The sequence below is a fragment of the Rhineura floridana genome, chromosome 5, assembly GCF_030035675.1.
Source record: "Rhineura floridana isolate rRhiFlo1 chromosome 5, rRhiFlo1.hap2, whole genome shotgun sequence".
Lineage (NCBI taxonomy): Eukaryota > Metazoa > Chordata > Lepidosauria > Squamata > Rhineuridae > Rhineura > Rhineura floridana.
Window position 1 is genome coordinate 168,092,035 of NC_084484.1, and position 21,167 is coordinate 168,113,201.

The 21,167-nt window shown below is 44.5% G+C and overlaps 1 protein-coding gene across 1 annotated transcript in view; it reads left to right on the plus strand.

Moving 5' to 3' along the window:
• MAML2 (mastermind like transcriptional coactivator 2) overlaps window positions 1–21,167 on the plus strand; it is a 234,191-nt gene that overhangs the window by 196,639 nt on the left and 16,385 nt on the right. The window lies entirely within an intron of this gene.

Sequence of the window (21,167 nt, forward strand, 5' to 3'; positions counted from 1 at the left end):
TCTCCCCACTCTACCCCCCCCCACATCTCCATGTATTGGAGGGGTAACATGAACATGACATAAAGTCCTACATGTGTAGGCTAAATCATATGTTTGCGCAAGAACATTGAACTCTTTGTCCATTAGGTATCGAGATACAACATGCATTGCATGGAGATGACAATGCAGCTGTTCTGCTGCGGATTGACAGCAAGCACTTCTCTTGAATGTACTCATAAGAACATAAAAGCAAGGCCTGCCATGGGACAGGAGAGCAGCTGGAGGAGGAGAGGTGTGTAGAGGCCAGGGAAAGAACTGTGACTTAGTTGGATCCAACCCACACTTCTAAATGTACAGCTATATATATAGGTTAGCATATGCAGATTTTATGCAAAGCCATGCCATCTTTCGATCTCTTTTTTGACAAAGTGTCAAGCAGCCACCTTTCAGGAGTGGGTAGATAGAGCTCCCTTTACAGTAGAAAAAAACCCTCACACCAACTCTTGGAACGTGCATCTGTGTACAGACTTTAGTATTCATTTGCAAATTTCATGCCAATCACTGGTCCTCCTTTCTCCTCTTTCTTTAGCCAGGCGCAGCCGTCTTAGTATGGAAAAAATACTAAGACTTCATCTGCACTATACATTTAAAGCAGCGTCACACCACTTTAAATAGTCCTGGCTTCCCCTCGAGAATCCTGGGAACTGTAGTTTGTTAAGGGTGGTTTAAAAGTTGTTAGGAGACTGCTTTAACAGTCAATCCCTCTTCCCACAGAACTCTGGGTATCGTAGGTCTGTGAGGGGAAATAGGGGTCTCCTAAGAACTCCGTCAGTGACCCTCCGTGGCGCAGAGTGGTAAGCGGCGGTAACACAGCTGAAGCTCTGCTCATGGCCGGAGTTCGATTCCAACGGAAGGAGGAAGTCGAATCTCCGGAAAAAGGGGTCGAGGTCCACTCAGCCTTCCATCCATCCATGGTTGGTAAAATGAGTACCCGGCATACACTGAGGGGTAAAGAAAGGCCGGGGAAGGAACTGGCAAACCCACCCCATATATACGGTCTGCCTAGTAAATGTCGCAAGACGTCACCCTAAGAGTCGGAAACAACTCGCACTATAAGTGCGGGGACACCTTTACCTTTACCAACTCTCAGCCCTCTTCACAAACTACACTTCCTAGGATCCTTTGGGGGAAGCCAGGACTGTTTAAAGTGGTATGATGCTGCTTTAAATGTATAGTGCAGATGGGGCCTAAATAAAAGCATGTCCTGTAGGCCTCCAAGGGCCTGATCCAGATTCATTCTGGAATCGATTCCACACTGGGTTCACCTGAGTTAGACTCCCTATGTCCAGTTTAAAAATTAAATAAATAAATCCAAGTTTGGACAATTTTCCCCTGAGAAGAACCTCTTGGTAGTGCCTACCCAGGATTTATGTAGCGTGTGTGTGCGTGTCTTCCCCCCCCTCTCCAATCCATCCCTATTTCCTTTGTGTAGACACAAAAACATTTGTCCTCTGGGATTGGCTGGAAAGAGATCAGGGCAGTCATGTGTAAAGCTTACAAGGCACTGGAGCAAATGTGTCATTAAACATTAGAAGTCATTCAGTCACACGCATGTCTTCATTTACTAAGGGAAAAGAAACTCTCTGTATAACCACAAAGAATAGTGGCTCTTGTAAAACTCTTATTGGTTGTTGTCATTATCTGCACCGGCCACTTTTTGCAGAGAAGATCTAAATCCTGTTTATTATAATTATATTGCTTTCCCTTCTTCCATTGGATTTAGATCAGTGGCTTCCAAACTCCCTATGGGCCACTTGAAAATTGCTGATGGTCTTGGCAGACCACTTCATGATTTTTCTGCCTGTTGTAGCAACTGTAATGCGCTGTGCTAGGTGCTGTAGGATTTCAAATGGAATTTTTCCTGCTGCTTTTCTTTTGTATATGTTGTATTTTATTGTATTAGCATTTGCATTACGTAGAATTCAAACTACAAAATGTAACAGAAGATATAAAAGAAGCAATGAAAATGCAGCTAAAAATCAATATGAACACTTAATGCGGACATCCATGGACCACAGTTGGGTACCCCTGCTCTAGATTAAGTAAGTTGCATCCAGGGAAACTCAGCAATTTTGCTGAGAGTGACAAGGTAAAGCGCCTTGATCCAAATGGTCAAGTCAGCTCCAAGCTATTTTTAAACTGCGGCTAGCCTTCGTAAATACCTGCATGCCTAGATGTCCGCTTGGGCCCAAAGAGAAAAACTTAGCAGCCTGTTCAGCAATGAAGAATTGAAATGGCAACCAGCATATTATTGTTTCCGTGCAGAGAGAGAGAGAATCTTTTTCCCATAGATTAACTGGGAGGGGAAAAGAAACCAAATAAGACAGCAGGAGAAAATGAGCAATTATCGTAAGAGATGTCTTAATTGCCTCTGGCACAAAAGGAGCGTTTTTTGCTAGATGTTTGAGGCAGGCGCCATCTGCTGGATTGAGAGGAGCATTTTCAGAAAATCACCAGAAATCACATCAAAGCAATTTGGACCGCCAACCAAATGTTGCAGTTTGGGATATAGGAAGCTGCTTTCTACATTAGTCCATTTAGCTCAATATTTTCTATACTGACTGGCAGCAGCTTTCTGGGGTTTCAGGCAGGCAGGGAGTCTTTTTTGTCTGCAGCCAGAGATACCAAGGACTAAATCGTCCACATGCAAAAGCATGTGATCTACCAGAGAGTTACAGCCACTCCTGTAGAGTGGTCCTATGCAGGATTCCAGCCAGCCATGCCCTTTTCCGTGGCACTCCATTACATTTCCCCTCTCACCTGTTTTTCCATTTTAGCTAGCATTCCATGGATATGGAGCATGCTGGGGCCTCAGGGAGCTATTTTGGGCTTTCCCACTGCTTACACTTTTTGTTTGCTTGCTTGCTTGTTTTTCTTTTGCGAATCTTGTAAAACCAGCCCACAAGCCTGCTGATATCTCACTCTTGTGTGTGGGTGGTTCCGTTTTGGCTACATCGTTTGGAGACTGAGTTCACTGTTCATATATACAATGCAAAATCATCATCCTCCTCCTCTCACAGAAAAGCCCCACCCCACCCCACCCCGCAAATTCACCAGAGTGACACTGCGTGTTTACTGCATTCAGCATGTAAAGTATGAATAACAGGTGGGCATCCTTTATGAAAAAGTTTGTTGTTGTTATGTGCCTTCAAGTCGATTATGACTTATGGTGACCCTATGAATCAGTGACCTCCCATAGCATTTGGATACTCTGTTCATAGGGTTTTCGTGGTAAGAGGCATTCAGAGGTGGTTTACCATTGCCTTCCTCTGAGTTTGGATGCATCTTAGTCTGGTGTCTCTGCTTTGACCATTCCACCTTGGGTGCCCCTGCTAGGAGTCTAGCCTCTTGGTCTAGACCCCTGATGACATTGCTCTCAGCTTCTTCAACACTCTCAAACTCCCTCACCACATTAAGGTGTACATCCTAGAGGGGGTATGAAAAAGTAGAAGACATGATTCACTAGAAAAGACAATAATGCTGGAAAAAACAGAAGTTGAAATCGGCTTGAAGGCACATAACACACATACAAAGAAGAATCCCCTAGGAAAGAATCATGGAATCGTAGAGTAAGAAGGGTCCTTGGAGGTCATCTAGTCCAACCCATGCTGGATGCAAGAATCTTGTGACTATAGCATCCCTAGCAGATGCCAGTCAGTGTAGACAATCTCTACTTTAAGCCTCTGCTTAAATACCTTCACTGAAGGAGAGCTCACCACCTCCTGAGTCAGTCTATTCCACAGTTGAATAGCTCTTACTTTTACGAAGTATTTCATGAAATTTAATCAAAATTTGGTTTCCTGCCATTTTCCTCCAATTGTCCCCTGCAATTTCAAGTCCTGGTCTCTGGAACAACAGAGAAGAAATCTGCTCCATCTTCGACAGGACAGCCCTTCAGATAGTTGAAGACCCCTGTCCCTGAAACCTTCCCTTCTCCAAGCCAAACATGCCCAGCTCTTTCAACCATTCCTCGCAGTTTCCAGGCCTGGTTGCTTTTCTCTGGACAGTTTAGGAGCAGAGGAAACTGCCTTATACTGAGTCAGACCATTGGTCCATCTAGCTCAGTATTGTCTACACTGACTGGCAGCGGCTCTCCAGGCTTTCGTACAGGGGTTTCTCCCAGCCCTATGTGGAGATGCTGGGGAGTGAACCTGGGACCTTCTGCATGCAAGGCAGGGGCTCTGTCACTGAGCTACTGTATGTCAGTGTGCTTCTTAAAATGGGACCACCGCCACCACCCCAGGCACAGATGTGGCCTGAGATAGGAAAAGCCCAGCTAGTTCATCATCCTGCTGGATACTGGTAAATGGGCCACTGGCCTGATCCAGCAGGCTCTTCTTTTGTTCTTATCAGATCAAAGATCCACCTAATCGAGAAGCCCCCTGTTTTCAGCAAGGGGAAGGGCCATAGCTCATTGGTGGAGCTTTGCATGCAGAAGGTCCCAGGATAAGCCCCCAGCATCTGCAGATAGGACCGGGGGAAAGTCCCGACTAGAAACCCTGGAGAGCTGCTGCCAGTCAGTGTATGCTGCCAGTCAGTGTAAGCGACAATGGGTCGGATGGACCAATGGACTGGTTTGGCATAAGGCAGCTTCCTGTGTTTCTTCCTGTTTCCCAGAGATGTTGAGGACACCCTCAAGCAGGGTTCATAGGCAACAGCCTTCTGTTGGAGGAGATTAGAAAGCTTTCGGTGGCTTTGGGGATGGAGGCAGGCTGTCCCTTTTAAGTGGCTTCTTTTGAGAAGCCGGTTAAAGCGAGGCTCTTATGTTTCCTGCCCTTATATCTAGGCTATGCTAGACACCATACTATTGGGGAAATGGAGTTTAAAGGGACAGGGGGAAGGTTACGGTCATTGCTGAAATCGTTTGGACTTGTTCCTTTGCAGTCTGAAGGTTTCCTGAGTCATTTCTTAATTTTAGTTGCATGCTTCTATCTTTTCTGTCGGGTTAAATGAGCTGAGGATTGGGGGGGGGGAGAGGGGAGGGTTTCATAGGTCAGTGGCACAGAATGCATGTTTTGTATGGGAAGGGTCCCAAATTCAGTTTTCTCCCACTCCCAGTTTAAAAGAACATAGGGATCCCAGTAAGCAAAGCTGGCAGAGAACTTGGCCTGAGTCCCTGGAGAACTGCGGTCAGTGAGAACCAGAAGTAATGAGCTAGACAGACAAATAATCTAAGACAGTTTTGTGTGTTTGTTTAACCAAGTAAGAATTTGCCCTCCTCTAGGGAAAAAAAAAACCTAATGAATGATGATGATAAACTATTGTGGAACCGTTAACCAATCAGAGATCCTAGGCATGATGTTGAAAAGTTGGATCCAGACTTAGTCATGTTAAGAGTGAACTCATTGAAATCAATGGGTTTTAGTCATAGAATTGTAGTGTGGATAGGTTCCTTGGATGCCAGATTTGATGCCAGATCTGCTTGATGCCAGATTTTTTCAGCCCCGGGGCCACATTCCCTCATGGGCAACCTTCCAGGAACCAAATTCCAGTGGTGGGCATGGCCAGAGGCAAAAGTGGGTGGAGCAAGAGATACAACTCCTACCTTTGTCCAGTAGGTCATATTCCAGCCTCTGAGGGAGGCTCGGGGGGTTGTGACAAGGGAGACGCTCCTTTCAGTTGTGGCTCCCCATCTGTGGAATATGCTCCCCGGTGAGGTTCACCTGATGCCTTCATTGGCATATTTTTGGTTCCTGGTGACATGTTTTCCCAAGCATTTCATAGACTGAGATGATGGTGTTGTATTATTGTGCTGACCTAGCTTTCTGTGGCTGTATAGGGGTGGTTATTATTTTGTTTCATTTGTTTTTGTTTTGTTGTTATGTATGATATATTATTTTGGCTTTTAATTACAACATAATTACAACATATCACTTGGAGACCTTTGGGTGGCAAGCAAATAATAATAATAATAATAATAATAATAATGCAAAAATGGTGGTTTTTTACACACATGCCAACACCTATCTGTCTATGGGTGATATGCGCATACACATGCCTATCATCATCCAAGATGGCGGCAGGGACATCAGCCCCTTAGGGAAGCTTCAGCCGCCATCTTGGTTGATGGTAGGTATGCACGCAAAGCGCACACAGCATTCACCACAACTGAAGAGGTAGGTGGAGTGTGCAGGCAGGCATCGTGGGCCTGCGCAGTTGTATCGGGGTGCCTGAGAGCTCCCTCCCTGCGATCTGTGGCAGGGTCAGGTGCTGATGCTGCCATGGATTGCGGGAGTGCGACCCTCCCACCCTAAGGAGGGGCCCTTCAAGAGCCCTCAGGCAGGACCTGACCTGGCCTCCCTCTGGTGCCGCCCTGCACCTGGCCTACCATATCGACTGGCAGTGACTCTGCGAGGCATCATTAGCCCCAGGATTGTGACAGGGTCTGGGTTTGGATGGCAGTGTTTGACGGACGAGGAGGAGGAAGCAGAGGGTGCCTGTGAGCTGGGACAAACTGGGAGGGAGGGATCTAGCCTCTCTGACTCTAGATGTGAGGAAGGGGAGGCAGACTCGCCAGCCCTCTTCCTTGCCCCACCCCCAGAGCAGGAAGCTTCATTGGGAACTGGGGGAGTCATTGACTAGTCGGGAGGGGCAGCAGGGCAGGAGGAGGAGTCAAGGGAACAGGTCACTGTTCCATCGCCAGGGACTCAGAACTGCCTTCATCAGCACGAGCAGCTGCATCCCCCTGCAGAAGTGCACACCGGAAGGGCAGAATTCTCGTACAAGACGGTAGCTGCACAAGAGAGTTCCCCATGCCTTGCTCTTTAAAAGTTTGGCAAGGAGGATGTGGCAGTTTGCTGGGATATTTTCATTGCTGCCGCCCAGCCTTAAACACTAGACCCTGCTCTTAGACTCTTGTATTGCAACCCCTGTAATCTGAGCCTACTGCTGGACCAGGACCTTGGCCACTTGATAAATCTCTCTCCCTCTCTTACTTGAAAGTAAGAGCCTTTGTCTTGAAGTTTTGGGACAGTGGGCCAGGACACTGGTTTTCAGACCCGGAGTTTTTCTCAGCCCTAGGTGGAGATACCAGGGACTGAACCTGGGATCTTCGACACGCAGAGTATGTGCTCTCCCACTGAGCGATGGCCCTGCCTTCCCCATGATGGGGGGGGGGAGATGACACAGCGCAAAACCTATTGAAGCAAGACTCGTGGGCTGCCTGACAGTTACATTACTCCTAAGAATGGTGCACTGAGTTGTTCTGCCCCCTCCCAAATCTGGATTGCTCCACAGGTGGGAAAGTGGGATAAACTGAGGATGGCCTCTGCACGACAAAATGTAAATATGATCTCACTGTCAGACCTTGAGCACGAGAAGAATGTGAATGATGTAATGAAACACTGGCATGCATACCTGTGGTTTGGGTGAATGCAAGGAGAGAGAGAGAGAAAGAGAGGCAAACAATTTTTTATTTCCAAACATTTCAGAAGAGGACAATCACCAGTTAGGCATGTATTATATCAGGCATCAAATATCTTTTCTTTACTGTAAGGTGGAAATGATACTTTCATATCCAGCCCCTCTCCCCCCCCTTTAAAAAAAAGACTTCTAAAAAGCCACAATTTCTTCCTTCCCTGGAAGAAATTGTGTATAACAATGTGGCAAACAGACAACAGAAATGAAACAATTGACGCATGCAAGTACACACACACAACAATCCCTACTCCTGGCTCTAGTCATCTCTGTCTCAGTTCATCAGTGCCATATACAAGATTACACTAATCTCTTAAGAACATGATGGTATCAGAATGTTTTCAATCTCTCTTGGCTTTCACCTACACTTAAAGCAAAATAAGGATCAGCAAAGGTTGGGCCAGGAAATATTTGTCTTGATGCCTTTTGTCTCAGACAATCTTTCCTCTTTTTATAGTGGGGATGGGACCTCCAGATGTTGCTGGACTAGAGCTCCTATCATGCCTGTACCATTGGCCATGTATATTTTATTTATTTTATTTTATTATTCGATTTTTATCGCACATTTCCTCCAATGAACTTAATGTGGCGTCCAAACATAATTCTCCCCCTCCCAATTTTATCCTTACAACAACCATGTGAGGTAGGCTAGGCTGAGAGAGTGACTGGCCCAAGGTCACACTGTGAGCTTCATGGCCAAGTGGGGATTTGAACCCTGGTCTTCCAAGTTCCAGTCCATCCCTCTAACCGCTACATCACATTGGCTGTCACACCTCTCTAGATGGGGTTGATGGGAGATGGAATCCAACAACATCTGGAGGGCCACAGGTTACCCATCCTTGCCTTGTACCGACATACATAGGAAGAAGGGCTGTAGCTCACTGGTTTGGGTTATCAGGTGTCTGGTTTTCACCTGGAGACTCCAGTTTTGGGAGGTCCTCTCCGGGTGTCTGGGTAAGTCACCTTAATCTCCAGACTCTCAGCTTTCATTTTTTTAAAAAATTAAGTTTCTAGGAGGTGATCTGGTTTACCAAATATAGACCAAAATGTCAACTGCCCCCCCCTCGAACTTCAGTTAAATGAGCTCATAGCTGGCTGCTCTAATCCTGCCCATTCAGGTTTGTAGCTAATAAGTTGTAGCTAATAAGATAGAGACCATTTGGGTAAAAATAAATGGAGAAACAAATAAAACCGACATGGTAGTAGGTGTCTACTACAGACCCCCTGGCCAAGAAGAGGTGGTAGACGAGGCCTTTCTCAAACAAATCTCTGAAATCTCAAGGAGGCAAGAAGTAGTAGTGATGGGGGACTTCAACTACCCAGATATCTGCTGGGAGACAAACTCTGCGAAGCACAAAACCTCCAACAAATTCCTGATGGGCCTTGCTGATAATTTCCTCTTTCAAAAAGTAGAAGAAGGAACAAGGGGATCGGCAATCCTGGACCTGATCTTAACTAACACGGACGAATTGGTCACGGGAATTAAAGCAGTCGGTACCTTGGGGGAAAGTGACCAGGTAATGCTGGAATTCGTGATTCTGGGGAAAGCCAAAGAAGAATATAGTCAAACATGGGCCTTGGATTTCAGGAAAGCCGATTTTAGCAAGCTCAGGGAAATGATGGGTATGATCCCGTGGCTAGATAGACTAAAGAAAAAAGGAGCCCAAGAAGCGTGGGAGTTCATGAAGAACATATTACAAAAAGCGCAATCGCAAACAATTCCAAAGAGGAAGGAAAACGGAAGACATCGGAAAAAGCCAATGTGGCTACACAGAAGACTGGTGGAGGAGGTAAAAATAAAAAAGAGCATGTATAAAGAATGGAAGGAAGGACGCATCACCAAGGAAGAGTACAGATGAGCGGCTCGGGCTTGCAGGAATAGCGTAAGGAAAGCTAAAACCCAGAATGAGCTGAGGCTGGCGAGGGAAGCGAGGAACAACAAAAAGGGGTTTTTCAGATATGTTCGAAGCAAGAGAAAGACCAAGCAAACAGTGGAACTGCTGCTCAATGAGGATGGTAAAATGTTGACAGATAACAAGGAAAAAGCAGAACTGCTCAACACCTATTTTGCCTCCGTTTTCTCCCAAAAATGGAACAGTGTGCAACCTTGCATCAGTAGCAATCTCAGTAAGGGGTCGGAACTGCAGTTCGAGATTGATAAGGAGATAGTCAGGAAATACCTAGTTAACCTAAATGAGTTCAAATCTCCAGGGCCTGATGAACTGCATCCCAGAGTGTTGAAGGAACTTGCTGATGTACTCTCGGAACCTCTTGCCATTGTTAGGTCCAAACCCAACACGCAAGCCGTCACTGTCTACTCAGCTCACATTCACCCGGGAAGGTGCGGAGTTGAGAGCAATAACCCACTGCCAGACATCAGGAAATAAGTTGCCAAAATTACCTTTGCAAAGGGGTCCCAAAACCTGCCAGCAAGTTGCCTTTCAGAAGTGGGAACCCCGTTTATTGAAATACAGTAGATTATATAGATTCCCCAGTGGTTACAAAACTGGGGAGCAGATGTCATAAACTACAAGAAAAATAACTGTAGACAAAGTAACTTTTAGATATGTAAAGAGGGGTGCTTAAAGTAACAAAGCTAGGGACATCTTGCTTCTTTTGCAGACATTCACTTGCATAGTTTGTGCAACCTTGAGATAAGCGCTAGGAGCCAAAAGAACAAAGTACAGATAGGAAAAGGGGAGTATTGAAACAAGAGAGGCCCTTCAGTGGGGGATACATTCAGGTTACATTTCTGCATTTACAAACAGATACATGTAGAAATCTATAGACATGTTAAAAGAAACATTAGCTTTCTTTGTGCTCAGGGTCAGCAATATGATACAATCTATAGGGTATTGATATTGAATGCATAAGGAAGGAAGGGAGTCATCTCCAGTTTATTCAGGCTTTTATTTACCCAGCCACCTGGAGTGTGGGGTCAGGTCAGGGGGAAATAAACCGATATCATGTTTATATCAACCTTCATTTTCTTAACCCAACACCATCATCTTTGAGAAATCATGGAGAACGGGAGAGGTGCCGGAGGACTGGAGACGGGCAAACGTCGTCCCGCTCTTTAAAAAGGGTAAAAAAGAAGATCCGCGGAATTACAGGCCGGTCAGTCTGACTTCAATACCGGGAAAGATATTAGAACGGATAATAAAAGAGTCCATTGGCAACTATCTAGATGACAATGCTGTGATTAGAAGGAGCCAGCATGGGTTTGTCAAGAAAAAATCCTGTCAAACTAATCTCATCTCTTTTTTTGATCGGGTCACTAGCCTAGTAGATGGTGGAAATGCTGTAGATGTCATCTATCTAGATTTCAGCAAGGCGTTTGACAAAGTCCCCCACGACCTTTTGATTAGCAAACTGGTCAAATGCAGACTAGATGGAAATACTGTCAGGTGAATTCACAACTGGTTGGAAAACCGTACTCAAAGAGTGGTCGTCGGTGGCTCTGCTTCGGACTGGAAGGAGGTCTCAAGTGGAGTGCCACAGGGTTCGGTCCTGCGGCCGATACTCTTCAACATTTTTATCAATGACTTAGACGATGGGGTGGAGGGAAGCCTTATGAAGTTTGCGGATGATACGAAACTGGGAGAGATAGCTAACACAATGGAAGACAGGAATAAAATCCAAAGGGACCTGGATAGACTAGAAAATTGGGCTGAAATTAATAAAATGACATTCAATAAAGACAAATGCAGGGTTCTGCATTTAGGCCACAAAAACAAAATGCATGGGTACAGGATGGGAAATACCCGGCTTAGCAGTAGTGCGTGTGAGAAGGACCTTGGAATTGTAGTGGATCGCAAGTTGAACATGACCCAGCAGTGTGATGCTGCGGCAAAAAAGGCAAACGCGGTTTTGGGCTGCATAAACAGAGCTATAGTTTCCAGGTCGAGGGAAGTAATAGTCCCACTATATTCTGCATTGGTCAGGCCTCATCTGGAATACTGCGTTCAGTTCTGGGCGCCTCATTTTAAGAAAGATATAGACAAGTTAGAGCGGGTTCAGAAGAGGGCGACGAGGATGATAGCCGGTACGGAGAACAAGTCTTATGAGGAAAGGTTGAAGGAACTTGGCATGTTCAGTCTGGTGAAGAGAAGGCTGAGGGGTGACATGATTACACTCTTTAAGTACCTGAAGGGCTGTCACATAGAGGAGGGTACAGATTTGTTCTCTGCTGCCCGAGGGTAGGACTAGGTCTAATGGTTTTAAGTTGCAGGAGCGTAGATTCAGATTGGACATTAGAAGGAACTTCTTGACAGTAAGGGCAGTTCGGCAATGGAACCGACTGCCTAGGGAGGTGGCGGGATCCCCTTCGCTGGATGTCTTCAAGCAGAGGCTGGACAGCTATCTGCGGGAGATGCTCTAGCTGTGGATTTCCTGCTGTGAGCAGGGGGTTGGACCCAATGGCCTACAAGGCCCCTTCCAACTCTATGATTCTGTGATTCTAAGTTAAGTCAGGGTTGTGATTGACGAGGTAGTAGTTAGACACCTTTGCAAGTCAGAAAAGTTTTTTTCCTGCTTATCTGGAAATCTCATAAATTGAGTAAGTATAAAGCTTTCAGTCTTTTTTTCTGTTATATACAGGAGTCAAACAAGTTTAAATCTTCTTGAGCTGTTGAAGAAGGCAGTGCTTTGAAAACCTTCCCAATATGAAGCTTTAATCCAGTACTTGACAGACCCTCCATGCCACAGAGTGGTAAGCGGCAGTAACGCTGCCGAAGCTCTGCTCACGGACGGAGTTTGATTCCAACGGAAGGAGGAAGTCGAATCTCCGGTAAAAGGGGTTGAGGTCCACTCAGCCTTCCATCCATCCGTGGTCGGTAAAATGAGTACCTGGCATATGCTGGGGGGTAAAGAAAGGCCGGGGAAGGAACTGGCAATCCCACCCCATATATACGGTCTGCCTAGTAAACGTCGCAAGACGTCACCCTAAGAGTCAGAAACGACTCGCACTATAAGTGCAGGGACGCCTTTACCTTTAATCCAGTACTTGCTTTTCTGGGAGAGCTGCAATGCTAATCCCACATATCCAGAGTAAACCCCATTGAATTCAATAGGACTTACTTTTGAGTAGACGTGGTTAGGATTGTGTTGTAAATTGATGGGACTTCTGAGTGAATATAGGAAAGAATTGTGTTTGTGTTTTAAATCTTTCTCTCCCCCTCCAACCCTATTTTTAAAGCAATTAGGTCGGGCTTTCTTAGGTATCATTGCTTTTATTGTGTTGGAAACTAATACAGTAGGGCCCCACTCATATGGCGGGTTACGTTCCGGACCCCCGCTGTAAAGCAAAAACCGCTGTAAAGTGGAACTCATTGAATAGAATGGCGCACAATGCCTGAAAACCACCGTAAAAGCGGAACAAGCGCTGTATGAGTGGGGCTTTAGTCTAATTGTGTCTAATTGAGACCGCTGTATTAGCGAATCGCAAATTGAGTAAGCCCCATTAAATACATTGGGACTTGCTTCTGAGTAAACAAACATAGGATTGCACTATAAATATATTTACAGGTTGTGTAAATAATAAACATACTTGATAGTCATGCTTATATAAATATTTCTTCATACTATCTCCCAATAAGTATCAGATTTCACCCTATGGTTGTACATCATTATTTACTCTACACTTTAAGTGTGCCCTTCTTTCTTTGGGTGGTCATGGTTCTCTGTTGTTTTTATCCTGAGGGGCAGATTAGGCTGAGAGATAGTGAGAAGCCCATAGTCACGCAGTAAACTTTGTATAGCTCATTTCCATTTAAAAAAATTAATTAAAATGATTTACATGCAGGCAGAGTTTATGAAGTAGATCCACACAATACATTTAAAGCACATCCAATTTACATTTAAAGCACATGACTTACCCTAAAGAATCCTAAGAAGTGTAGTTCCCCCCCACATTTATAGTTCCCACCATCCTTAACAAACTTCAGTTCCCATGATTCTGTGGTGTGATTCATGTGCTTCAAATATGTGTTGAATGTGCTGTAAATGAATGGTGTGGATCTGCACTAGGTATGATGTGCATTCATTAGTGAATTGAAAAGAACAATTTTAAACTTTTTTTTTAAGCAGAGGAAGGGTTGTAGCTCAGTGGTAGGGCATATGCTTTGCATGCAAAGGGCCAAAATTCAGTTTCTGGAAAAGAGCATTGCCTGGAATCCTGGAGAGCCAATGCTAGTCCATGTAATCAGTACTCATCTAGATGGCACCAAATGGCCTGAGTCGGTATAAGGCAGATCCCTTTGTTCCTAAAAATGGAAAGAGACCCAAAGGCCACAGTGACTCTAAAATTTATTTATGTATTTTATTTATAACATTTATATACCATTTTATTGTAAAAAATCTCAAAGCCATTTACAGAAAGAATTAAAATAATAAAATTATTGGCAAAAACTGTTAAAGACAGGTATTTAAAAACATTCAAAATAATAAAGTAGGCTAAACAAACATGTTTTTAGTAGGTGCTGACAAGAGTACAATGAAGGCATCTACCTAATGTCAATAGGCAGGGAGTAGGTGCTGCCACATTAAAGGACTGATTTCTTACAAGAGCAGAACAAGTACTATGTGGCACCCATAACATGGGAAACACACCTTAAACTTGGCCTGTGCAGATTTCAGTACAGAGATATTGTGCTGATACAGTCTCACTCATGTCAGCAATTGTGCCGCAGTATTCTGCACTAAGTCTAGCCCCCGGGTCAGGTTGTGCTGCATGGGGATTTCTGTGACCTTGGCTGACTGGCGGCCAGGATTTTGTTTGTTTTGGTTTCCTGAGTTGTTGTAGGATGTTGAGCATTCTGCCTTACTCATAAGGATCTTGTTGTGGTTTTTATGGTATTTCATTTAGGAAATCATCACTGTCTTTTGTTTTTGTTTTTCTATTTACATTTCATTTACCTTTAATCTCACTCCCTTTCATCCATAGAAGCAACAACAGTGGTTCCATGCGGTCAGCTCAACCCCCTCAAACTCACTGATGATGCACCTTGTTGTTTGTATGATGGTTTGTTTTTTGCCCAATAGTAGTGAAAGAGAATTCATATACTGGGCAGTGTGGCTGCAATTGTTGTTCCCAAGCTGCTCCCTATGAAGGTAGACCAAACCATGTGTGTTTTCTCTCTGTCATAAGAACATAAGAACATAAGAAGAGCCTGCTGGATCAGGCCAGTGGCCCATCTAGTCCAGCATCCTGTTCTCACAGTGGCCAACCAGGTGCCTGGGGGAAGCTCGCAAGCAGGACCCGAGTGCAAAAACATTCTCCCCTCCTGAGGCTTCCGGCAACTGGTTTTCAGAAGCATGCTGCCTCTGACTAGGGTGGCACAGCACAGCCATCACGGCTAGCAGCCATTGATAGCCCTGTCCTCCATGAATTTGTCTAATCTTCTTTTAAAGCCGTCCAAGCTGGTGGCCATTACTGCATCTTGTGGGAGCAAATTCCATAGTTTAACTATGCGCTGAGTAAAGAAGTACTTCCTTTTGTCTGTCCTGAATCTTCCAACATTCAGCTTCTTTGAATGTCCACGAGTTCTAGTATTATGAGAGAGGGAGAAGAACTTTTCTCTATCCACTTTCTCAATGCCATGCATAATTTTATACACTTCTATCATGTCTCCTCTGACCCGCCTTTTCTCTAAACTAAAAAGCCCGAAATGCTGCAACCTTTCCTCGTAAGGGAGTCGCTCCATCCCCTTGATCATTCTGGTTGCCCTCTTCTGAACCTTTTCCAACTCTATAATATCCTTTTTGAGATGAGGCGACCAGAACTGTACACAGTATTCCAAATGCACCATAGATTTATACAACGGCATTATGATATCGGCTGTTTTATTTTCAATTATTATTCACTGGAATTGGGTTGGCTGTCAAATGAGTTTATAGCAGCCCACAGGGGAGACAAAGGGTATGCCCTAGTGATGTCATAGGGGGTGGGTCCTAGTGATGTCATAGGAGGCAGGCCCTAGTGATATCATTGAGCATAGTACATTAAGCATCAACCACAGTTGCTTGGACCACTCAAACAAAAAAAATCTCTGATGGGAAATTAAGATATAAATCTTAGCTAAATGAGGCTGTTTCCAGGTCCAGCTAAAGTGACAGAATCATTCCTTCTCACCTGCTTATAGAGCCTGGGTAAAGAACATTTAATCTAGCCTACTTGCTTCTGGTAAGAAGGGTTTAAGTGCTCTCAGGCCAGTCCAGTCACCAGAAGGCCACTGAAGTAAGAAAGCATAGTGTTGTGGAGATGTTAGATGGGAGCACTCAGGAGTAAAGATGATTGCCCCTGAAGGCTGCAATTCTAAACACACTTACTAAGGGACTAAGCCCCATAGAATGCAACAGGACTTACTTCTGAGTAGATATTGTTAGGATTGTGCTGTTGGTAAGGCTTGACTAGGGATCCTCTGCAACGATATCCGTATGAAAGCAGGGTTGGCAACCCCCTGCTGGAATACCCTGCCTGCCTTTTAACATGGCTGCTCCAAACTTCTTTAGAGACTTGACCCTTTACTGCAAAGAGAGGTTTGAGAAATGAGTAAGAGTTAAAAAGATCCTCTACTCTTTCCTGTTTATTCTGTGGGCTGCTATAAACTCACTTTGACAGCCAACCCAATTCCAGTGAGTAATAATTGACAGAGAGAAAACACACATGGTTTGGTCTACCTTCACAGGCAGTAGATTGGGAACAACAGCAATTGAAGCCACAATTCCCAGTATGTGAGTTCTCTTTTACCACTGTTGGGTAAAAACAAACCATCATGCAAATAACAAGGTGCATCATCAGTGGCAGCCAGTCAGCCAAGGTCACAGAAATCCACATGCAGCACAACATGACCCGGAGGGTGCAGTTAGTGCAGAATGCTGCATGCATGATTGCTGACATGAGTGAGACCCTATTAGCACATAATTCCTCTGCTCTGAAATCTACACTGGTTGCCAATTTGCTACCAGGCCAAGTTCAAGGTGTGCTTTCCTTTTTATAGGTTCCACATAGTACTTGTTCTGCTCTTGTGAGAAATTGATCCTTTAGTGTGACAGTACCTACACTTTGGAACTCCCTGCCTATTGACATTAGGCATGCACTTCATTGTACTCATTTTGGCAACTGCTAAAAACATTTTTGTTTAGGCAAACCTATTCAGGCATGAAAAGAAGTGAAAAAAGTGGACAAGAGAAAAACCAACTAATTTGAAATGTGGTACTGTAGGAGAGCTTTGTGCATACCATGGACTGTGAAAAAGACCAATAATTGGGTGTTAGAACAAATTAAATCAGAACTATCACTAGAAGCTAAAATGATGAAACTGAGGTTATCATGCTTTGGACGCAATAAAAAAACATGATTCACTAGACAATAATTCTGGGGAAAACAGAAGGAAGTAGAAAAAGAGGAAAACCAAACAAGAGATGGACTGATTCCATAAAGGAAGCCACAGACAGGTATGTGAAATTAGCATTGCAGCTTTACTCCCAAAAAAACTTCATATTGGGAAAGTTTTCAAAACAAGTTATGAATAAGACAAATAAACTGCCCTCTTCACCAGTCCAGTATAATTTAAACTTGTTTGACTCCTTAATTAGAAAAGTATAACACTACAGCATGTACACTTTTTAAAACTTCTGTTCAAAAATTATTTGAAAGATAAAATGTATAATATGCCATTTTACAAGTAATTAAAAAACCCTGCATGTACACTTTTATTATAATTATAACTAAAATTGTTTACTGTATATGCCCACCAAGATTCTGCTGTGATCTTCTGTTGTAGTGCAATCATATGCATGTTTACTCAGAAGCAAGTCCCAGTCCTCTACAGCGAAAGTACTCTTTACGCTGCTGAAAGCTATATATTTACTGGATTCCTGAAGTAAGACAAGCAAGAAAAGGAAACTGTTCTCAGAACTTGAATTGGGGTTTAGGTATTGTCGGGGGGGGGTGTCAACAAATTATGTCTGTCACAACCCTGACTTCACTTATTGGCTAAAAACCTGAAGGGCAGGGATTAGAGCAGCTGGTAATAACAGAAGTTGCAGGGGGGGTGACATTTTGGTTTATATCTTTTGAACCAGACCACCTAGAAACTTAATTTTTTTTAAAAATGAAAGCTTAAGAGTTTGGCAATTAAGATGACTCACCCAGAGACCCAGACAGGACCCCAAAAAACAGAAGGCTCCAGGCAAAACCCGGACACCTGACAACCCTAATATATAAATATATTGTTCTGCTTAATAAATGTATTGTTAATAATAATAATAATAATACAAGAAGAAGAAGAAGAGGGGGCAGGAGAAAAGCGGTTCTGCTACTGCAGAATAGAATTCTCTGGGGTTATTTACCAAAATCCACTTTTGCTTTTGTGGGATGTGATGCAGGAAATTACTTTTATTCTCATTGTGTCAAGCAGAAAAAGCTCTTATTCCTTATGCAGCCGTAAGATTAGGTCCATAGCCAGAAATGTTATAGGGAGAGATATAAGAGGCAGGAATTGTTTTAGAACAGGCAGAACATAAATATAGGCAGCCTTGGAGTTTTTTATCCATTGTATTACTTCTTAGTGAGTAAATTGCAGTCAAGGCCAGTACCAGAGGATGGCCAGGTTGGGCCCTGGCTGAGGCCCCCCTTAGGGTGGAAGGGTGCTGCTCCTGTTTCATAATCTGTAGCATCGTCACAACCCTGCTGTAAATTGCAGAGAGGCAACTTCCAGCCACCCCCCCAATACAGACAGTGTGGACTTCAGTATGCCTGCCCACATCCCTCGCCTACCTCTCCTGTCAGCGTGAATGCCGTGCATGCTGTGTGCACATGCCTGTCATCACCCAAGATGATGGCGGAGGCTACCCTAAGGGGCTGACGCCCCCGCCGCCATCTCAGTTGAGGGCAGGCATTGCACTACACGTGCATGTCATTCACACGACACAAGTGGTAGGTGAGTTGCGCAGATGGGCTTATTAGCCCTGTGCCACCTGTACTGGATGAGAAAGAGTGTTGGTCTACTGTGCTGTGGGCTCAGTGCAGGCCCAAGGACTCAGTCATGCCTGGCGCCACCCCTGATTGCAGTGATTTCTGACTGCATTTCCCCCTCCCATAGTTCCACAAGTAAAGGATCTATACAGATTGGAGGGTGTGTGTGGAGGAATAACCTCAGGGGGGGGCAGGCTTCCACAGGTTCATTCCCATAGTAACAGCGTTCCCTAAGATTACAAACCCCATGATGCAATGCAACTGTGAATGTAACAATTAATACTGATATGCTAATATGAAAGGTACGGGAAGATGGCAAGCAGGATTTTAGGAAATCTGAAAGGACAAACTCATTTCTGGTGGCAGTATGTTGTTCTGTACAAGGAAGGAATGGGGACCTCAGGATGCAAATCCATCTGGAAGCTTTGAATACTTTCAGCTGTCATATTCCAGTCCACTCGCATATCTAGGCATCCTCATTTGCATTTCATGCACGTTCCCTCCCTACCAAGAAGAAAGTTTTAGAAATAGGACACACCACAGTAACTGCATGGATGGTATCTGTTGATGTGGTTATTGCTATATGTTACACTTTTGTTTGCTTGCTTGTTTAAATATTTACAAATCCAACTCATCTGCAGACAAGTCAATGGAGCATAAGGCTTATTTATGTCTTCATAAGTGCCGGAGTTGGACCGTGAGGGGGTCACAGCATGTGTGGGAGACTGAACTAGACAAACCTTTGTTACAGGTTGCTCTGTATGAGGGATCTGGGAGTGTAAATAGAAACTAACCTCAGCTCCACCGAGGACCAGCCCCAGGCATGCCAGGGCCCTTGGGCACCAGCCTGCCCCGGTGCTCCCCTTCCTCGATTCGCGGCAGGATCACTACCGTTGATTGCCTGCCATTCCCTTGCTGAACCTACCTTTCTCTGCTGTCCTTTGTGGCTGCGTGCGCAGGGCTACTCTTAACCAAGATGGCAGCCGAGATTTCCCTAAGGGACTGAAGCTTGTGCCGCCATCTTGGTTCATGGCACACATGCATGCTACATGTGCGCATCCCTGCCATCAACCAAGATGGCGGCAGAGGCTTCAGCCTCTTAAGGAAATCTCTGCCACCATCTTGGTTAAGGGCAGCCCAGCGCGCACAGCCACAAAAGACAGCAGAGAAAGGTAGGTGGAGCAAGGGAATGGTGGGGGCTCCGAAGCTCCCGCCCTGTGATCCGCAGCAGCGTTCCTATCACAGATCACAGAAGGGGAGCAGAGAGGCCCCTGTAGCCCCAGGGGCCCTCGGCCAGGGCCCGACCTGGCCACCCTTTGGAGCCATCCCTGGCTCCACCTGTAACTTGAAATATTAACCGGGGATTTAATTGCTGGGCTGTCATAAACTGTTCACTCTCGCTTGCCCAATCTGCACTATCCATTTCAAACTGTATCATACCACTTTAAACAAAGAATCATGGGAACTGTAGTTTGTTAAGGGTGCTGAGAGTTCTTAAGAGACCCCTATTCCCCTCACAGAGCTGCAATTCTCAGAGTGGTTTAACAGTCAGTCCCTGTTTCCAGGGAACTCTGAGAACTGTAGCTCTGTGAGGGGAATAGGGAATAGAAAAAGAGGAAGGCCAAACAAGAGATGGATTGATTCCCTAAAGGAAGCCACAGACCTGAACTTACAAGATCTGAACAGGGCGGTTCATGACAGATGCTCTTGGAGGTCGCTGATTCGTAGGGTCGCCATAAATTGTAATTGACTTGGAGGCCCATAACACACGCAACAATTCTCAGCCCCTTTAACAAACTCCAGTTCCCAGGATTCTTGGGGGGAAGCCAGGATTGTTTAAAGTGCTATGACACTGCTTTAAATGGATAGTGCAGATGTGGCCAGTCATCCACAGCACGAATTCCTCCACGATATGGGCATAATGGACTTCTGTCGTTGGTAAGGCAATTTAGAATGGTTTAAAAAGTTTTTTTTTTAATCACATTTTCTATACAACATAAGAGTTAGAAAGAGCATGAACTCCTGTCTTTGCTAGGATCTTTTGTTTGGTTTTCTTTGGGGGTGCATCTCCCAGTCACATACTAAAAACCCTGGGTTTCCTACAAGTATTTGAACCTGTGCTTCTTCTCATGGTGCCCTTGTGATTTCTTTTTAACTATCATGTGCTATAAGACTTCCAGCCTTTGACATGTGCACCTTCCAAGTTGCTATGCATCAGTGCAATGAAATGATTCAGGACTAAGCACAGGACAGTAAGGCCTCAATGGAACGTAGATTACATTTTCCTTCAAGAAGTTCCTCAATGCTGACTCAGTGGTGTGGGCAGATGAAGACCTAAAACAAGAATAAAAGCATCCTAAAAACTGATTCATAGGGTCGCCATAAGTCATCATCGACTTAAAGGCACATAACAACAAAAGCCATCCTACCTTCCTGCTCACAGAAGTACAATTCCCAGGAAATTGCCATGCTTTTAAAGCTGTTAAAGACCTTAGTGTGGATAGTCCTTCTAGGATATTCTCTCTCGTTGCTGCAACATGAACTGCATAATACAAAGTCAGGGGAAATTACCATTTTTGTTCCAGATTACATGTTATATTACGCAAGCTCTTTAAAATGCGCACTTACAAATGGCTACTGGTGTTTTAAATATATATATTTAAGAAATTCAGTTAAAGAAAATCTTTAAGCAGGCACCTGAAACTGTATAATACAGGTGCCTGCCTAATGTTAG